Source organism: Oncorhynchus mykiss, chromosome 12 (assembly GCF_013265735.2).
Source record: "Oncorhynchus mykiss isolate Arlee chromosome 12, USDA_OmykA_1.1, whole genome shotgun sequence".
In the NCBI taxonomy this organism is placed as follows: Eukaryota; Metazoa; Chordata; class Actinopteri; order Salmoniformes; family Salmonidae; genus Oncorhynchus; species Oncorhynchus mykiss.
This window is the reverse complement of record NC_048576.1, coordinates 99,720,336-99,727,892: the sequence shown is the minus strand read 5'-3', so window position 1 is coordinate 99,727,892 and position 7,557 is coordinate 99,720,336.

Genomic DNA, 7,557 nt, shown 5'->3' with positions numbered 1-7,557 from the left:
TATACAGTGGGGTCCCAAATTATTGACACCCTTGATAAAGAGTAGCAGAAATGACTGTATGAAGTATACAGTGGGGTCCCAAATGATTGACACCCTTGATAAAGAGTAGCAGAAATGACTGTATGAAGTATACAGTGGGGTCCCAAATGATTGACAGCCTTGATAAAGAGTAGCAGAAATGACTGTATGAAGTATACAGTGGGGTCCCAAATTATTGACAGCCTTGATAAAGAGTAGCAGAAATGACTGTATGAAGTATACAGTGGGGTCCCAAATTATTGACACCCTTGATAAAGAGTAGCAGAAATGACTGTATGAAATAAATGATTCAAAGACTGAAATATATTGCATGCTCAAACAAAATGGGAAAATTAAATTATTTTTTAAACCAATACAATTGCTCAGAGAAAGAGATTTTGTTTAAGAAAGTAATAAATATTTTCTCAAAAAGGTAGGGGTCAAAAATTACTCCCCTTCAACACCTCACCTTTCCCCCCATTTATTTAACCAGGCAAGTCAGTTAAGAACAAATTCCTATTTTTAATGACGGCCTATGAACAGTGGGTTAACTGGTCTAGGAACTCGGGGTTAACTGGTCTAGGAACAGTGGGTTAACTGTATCTTGCCTATGCCGCTCTGTACCATCACTCATTCATATATCTTTATGTACATATTCTTTATCCCCTTACACTTGTGTTTATAAGGTAGTCGTTTTGGAATTGTTAGCTAGATTACTTGTTGGTTATTACTGCATTGTCGGAACTAGAAGCACAAGCATTTCGCTACACTCGCATTAACATCTGCTAACCATGTGTATGTGACAAATAAAATTTGATTTGATTTAACTGGTCTAGGAACAGTGGCTTAACTGCCTTGTTCAGGGGCAGAACGACAGGTTCTTTCCTTGTCAGCTCAGGGATCCGATCTTGCACCTTTTCGGTTACTGGCCCAAAGCTCTAACCACTAGACTACCTGCCACCAATACGCTCCAACCACTAGACTACCTGCCGCCCCTACACTCTAACCACTAGGCTACCTGCCGCCCCTACACTCTAACCACTAGACTACCTGCCGCCCCTACACTCTAACCACTAGGCTACCTGCCGCCCCTACACTCTAACCACTAGACTACCTGCCGCCCCTACACTCTAACCACTAGACTACCTGCCGCCCCTACACTCTAACCACTAGACTACCTGCCGCCCCTACACTCTAACCACTAGACTACCTGCCGCCCCTACACTCTAACCACTAGGCTACCTGCCGCCCCTACACTCTAACCACTAGGCTACCTGCCGCCCCTACACTCTAACCACTAGATTACCTGCCGCCCCTACACTCTAACCACTAGGCTACCTGCCTCCACCTTGCATGGATAACAGCACTAAGACTTTTTCTTAAATGTTTTATGAGTCGGAGAACACATTGGGGTGATCTTAGACCATTCCTCCATACAGAATCCTCCCAGATGGCCGACTACAGGGAGGTAACATACAGATAAACACACAATAATGAAACAAAGCTCCCTAATTGACGGGAGGCTTGAATCTTACTCATTTACACACCAGCCTTTTACTACTATCCCAACTTCAACGTTCTACCAACATCCTACATAAATAATCCCTGGTAGGATCCTTACTACTATCCCAACTTCAACATTCTATCAACATCATATCATACATAAATAATCCCTGGTAGGATCCTTACTACTATCCCAACTTCAACATTCTACCAACATCATACATTAATAATCCCTGGTAGGATCCTTACTACTATCCCAACTTCAACGTTCTATCAACATCATATCATACATAAATAATCCCTGGTAGGATCCTTACTACTATCCCAACTTCAACATTCTATCAACATCATATCATACATAAATAATCCCTGGTAGGATCCTTACTACTATCCCAACTTCAACATTCTATCAACATCATATCATACATAAATAATCCCTGGTAGGATCCTTACTACTATCCCAACTTCAACGTTCTACCAACATCACATCCTACATAAATAATCCCTGGTAGGATCCTTACTACTATCCCGACTATCAACGTTCTACTAACATCCTACATTAATAATCCCTGGTAGGATCCTTACTACTATCCCAACTTCAACGTTCTACCAACATCATACATAAATAATCCCTGGTAGGATCCTTACTACTATCCCAACTTCAACATTCTATCAACATCATATCATACATAAATAATCCCTGGTAGGATCCTTACTACTATCCCGACTATCAACGTTCTACCAACATCATACATAAATAATCCCTGGTAGGATCCTTACTACTATCCCAACTTCAACATTCTATCAACATCATATCATACATAAATAATCCCTGGTAGGATCCTTACTACTATCCCAACTTCAACGTTCTACCAACATCATACATAAATAATCCCTGGTAGGATCCTTACTACTATCCCAACTTCAACATTCTATCAACATCATATCATACATAAATAATCCCTGGTAGGATCCTTACTACTATCCCAACTTCAACGTTCTACCAACATCATACATAAATAATCCCTGGTAGGATCCTTACTACTATCCCAACTTCAACATTCTATCAACATCATATCATACATAAATAATCCCTGGTAGGATCCTTACTACTATCCCAACTTCAACGTTCTACCAACATCATACATAAATAATCCCTGGTAGGATCCTTACTACTATCCCAACTTCAACGTTCTACTAACATCATACATAAATAATCCCTGGTAGGATCCTTACTACTATCCCAACTTCAACATTCTATCAACATCATATCATACATAAATAATCCCTGGTAGGATCCTTACTACTATCCCAACTTCAACGTTCTACCAACATCATACATAAATAATCCCTGGTAGGATCCTTACTACTATCCCAACTTCAACGTTCTACTAACATCATACATAAATAATCCCTGGTAGGATCCTTACTACTATCCCAACTTCAACATTCTACCAACATCATACATACATAAATAATCCCTGGTAGGATCCTTACTACTATCCCAACTTCAACATTCTACCAACATCATACATTAATAATCCCTGGTAGGATCCTTACTACTATCCCAACTTCAACATTCTACCAACATACATGAATAATCCCTGGTAGGATCCTTACTACTATCCCAACTTCAACGTTCTACCAACATCCTACATTAATAATCCCTGGCAGGATCCTTACTACTATCCCAACTTCAACATTCTACCAACATCATACATACATAAATAATCCCTGGTAGGATCCTTACTACTATCCCAACTTGAACATTCTACCAACATCATACATGAATAATCCCTGGTAGGATCCTTACTACTATCCCAACTTCAACGTTCTACCAACATCACATCCTACATAAGTAATCCCTGGTAGGATCCTTACTACTATCCCAACTTCAACGTTCTACCAACATCACATCCTACATAAGTAATCCCTGGTAGGATCCTTACTACTATCCCAACTTCAACATTCTACCAACATCATACATACATAAATAATCCCTGGTAGGATCCTTACTACTATCCCAACTTCAACATTCTACCAACATCATACATTAATAATCCCTGGTAGGATCCTTACTACTATCCCAACTTCAACGTTCTACCAACATCATACATAAATAATCCCTGGTAGGATCCTTACTACTATCCCAACTTCAACGTTCTACCAACATCATATCATACATAAATAATCCCTGGTAGGATCCTTACTACTATCCCAACTTCAACGTTCTACCAACATCATATCATACATTAATAATCCCTGGTAGGATCCTTACTACTATCCCAACTTCAAAGTTCTACCAACATCATACATAAATAATCCCTGGTAGGATCCTTACTACTATCCCAACTTCAACGTTCTACCAACATCATATCATACATTAATAATCCCTGGTAGGATCCTTACTACTATCCCAACTTCAAAGTTCTACCAACATCATACATAAATAATCCCTGGTAGGATCCTTACTACTATCCCAATTTCAACATTCTACCAACATCCTACACAAATAATCCCTGGTAGGATCCTTACTACTATCCCAACTTCAACATTCTACCAACATCATACATAAATAATCCCTGGTAGGATCCTTACTACTATCCCAACTTCAACATTCTACCAACATCCTACACAAATAATCCCTGGTAGGATCCTTACTACTATCCCAACTTCAACATTCTACCAACATCATATCATACATGAATAATCCCTGGTAGGATCCTTACTACTATCCCAATTTCAACATTCTACCAACATTATACATTAATAATCCCTGGTAGGATCCTTACTACTATCCCAACTTCAATGTTCTACTATCATCATACATAAATAATCCCTGGTAGGATCCTTACTAATATCCCAACTTCAACATTCTACCAACATCATACATAAATAATCCCTGGTAGGATCCTTACTACTATCCCAACTTCAACGTTCTATCAACATCATACATAAATAATCCCTGGTAGGATCCTTACTACTATCCCAACTTCAACATTCTACCAACATCCTACATTAATAATCCCTGGTAGGATCCTTACTACTATCCCAACTTCAACATTCTACCAACATCATACATGAATAATCCCTGGTAGGATCCTTACTACTATCCCAACTTCAACATTCTACCAACATCATACATGAATAACCCCTGGTAGGATCCTTAATACTATCCCAACTTCAACATTCTACCAACATCATACATGAATAATCCCTGGTAGGATCCTTACTACTATCCCAACTTCAACATTCTACCAACATCATACATAAATAATCCCTGGTAGGATCCTTACTACTATCCCAACTTCAACATTCTACCAACATCATACATAAATAATTACTGGTAGGATCCTTACTACTATCCCAACTTCAACATTCTACCAACATCATACATGAATAATCCCTGGTAGGATCCTTAATACTATCCCAACTTCAACATTCTACCAACATCATACATGAATAATCCCTGGTAGGATCCTTACTACTATCCCAACTTCAACATTCAACCAACATCATACATGAATAATCCCTGGTAGGATCCTTACTACTATCCCAACTTCAACATTCTACCAACATCATACATAAATAATTACTGGTAGGATCCTGGCCTTGCAGCCGGAATTCAAAACCAGAACTTGTCAAATCATTGAGATTTGTGCTGAGAAGGAAACCTTGAGAAATGTTTATTCACCTCACCAATGTCAAGTGACTTTGTGTCATTTTTGTTACTGATTGATTTACAGGATACCATCACATCTGTTAAAGTCTAGTGTCATTGACCCAAGGTAAGCATCATCACAAAACCAGTTTAACCTATTTATGAGAAAATCCATGGGTTTACAATAAAATCGCTGTGTAGCTACCGCTTTCCTGCAGTCAGATTACCTAGTGGCCTCATGGGGGGAGTGCTAACATTTTTCATAATTAATAAACAGAATTTAAAAAAATTAATCAGAAAATACAATGTTTGGTTTTGTTATATTTCAGTCTTCTGTGATGTATATAAAGTATAGTATTGGGATGTAAATCAAATTGGAATATATTTCAACTCTATATCTGACAAGGTAAACATTTAAACCCATAACCATGTGTGTGAGGTGTATACTTTTGTTTCGAAGTAGATTTGTTTAAGACTACCCAGAAACACTCTGTGTGGCCTGATTTAGCCCACTGCAGTACAAGGTTAATCATTAAAACAGTACGGTATGAACAACTAGCACTCGCCAGGACCAGTGACTCAAGTCTGAGGATCCATTCCAAATGGCACCTTATTCCCTTCATAGTGCACTACCTTTGACTAGGGCCCATAGGGCTGTGTGGTGCACTACTTTTGACTAGGGCCCATAGGGCTGTGTGGTGCACTACTTTTGACTAGGGCCCATAGGGCTGTGTGGTGCACTACCTTTGACTAGGGCCCATAGGGCTGTGTGGTGCATTAAGGGGAATAGGATGCCATCTGAGGAGGCAGACTGAGTGTTATCCAGTCTTCTCTCTCTCTCTCTCTCTCTCTCTCTCTCTCTCTCTCTCTTGCTCTCGCTCTCGCTCTCGCTCTCGCTCTCTGATGCTGTCAAGCTTCATTCCAAAATACACCTGAACCCCACAGCACATCCTCTCACGACAGACTAAATAGACTCATGAACGCCACAGCACATCCTCTCATGACAGACTCAATAGACTCCTGAACACCACAGCACATCCTCTCACGACAGACTCAATAGTCTCCTGAACACCACAGCACATCCTCTCACGACAGACTAAATAGACTCATGAACGCCACAGCACATCCTCTCATGACAGACTCAATAGACTCCTGAACACCACAGCACATCCTCTCATGACAGACTCAATAGACTCCTGAACACCACAGCACATCCTCTCATGACAGACTAAATAGACTCCTGAACACCACAGTACATCCTCTCATGACAGACTCAATAGACTCCTGAACACCACAGCACATCCTCTCACGACAGACTCAATAGACTCCTGAACACCACAGCACATCCTCTCACGACAGACTCAATAGACTCCTGAACCCCACAGCACATCCTCTCACGACAGACTCAATAGACTCCTGAACACCACAGCACATCCTCTCACGACAGACTCAATAGACTCCTGAACACCACAGCACATCCTCTCATGACAGACTAAATACTCCTGAACACCACAGCACATCCTCTCATGACAGACTAAATACTCCTGAACACCACAGCACATCCTCTCATGACAGACTAAATACACCTGAACACCATAGCACATCCTCTCATGACAGACTAAATACTCCTGAACACCACAGCACATCCTCTCATGACAGACTAAATACTCCTGAACACCACAGCACATCCTCTCATGACAGACTAAATACTCCTGAACACCACAGCACATCCTCTCATGACAGACTAAATACTCCTGAACACCACAGCACATCCTCTCATGACAGACTAAATACTCCTGAACACCACAGCACATCCTCTCATGACAGACTAAATACTCCTGAACACCACAGCACATCCTCTCATGACAGACTAAATACTCCTGAACACCACAGCACATCCTCTCATGACAGACTCAATAGACTCCTGAACACCACAGCACATCCTCTCACGACAGACTCAATAGACTCCTGAACACCACAGCACATCCTCTCATGACAGACTCAATAGACTCCTGAACACCACAGCACATCCTCTCACGACAGACTCAATAGACTCCTGAACACCACAGCACATCCTCTCATGACAGACTCAATAGACTCCTGAACACCACAGCACATCCTCTCATGACAGACTCAATAGACTCCTGAACACCACAGCACATCCTCTCATGACAGACTCAATAGACTCCTGAACACCACAGCACATCCTCTCATGACAGACTCAATAGACTCCTGAACACCACAGCACATCCTCTCATGACAGACTCAATAGACTCCTGAACACCACAGCACATCCTCTCACGACAGACTCAATAGACTCCTGAACACCACAGCACATCCTCTCACGACAGACTCAATAGACTCCTGAACAACAC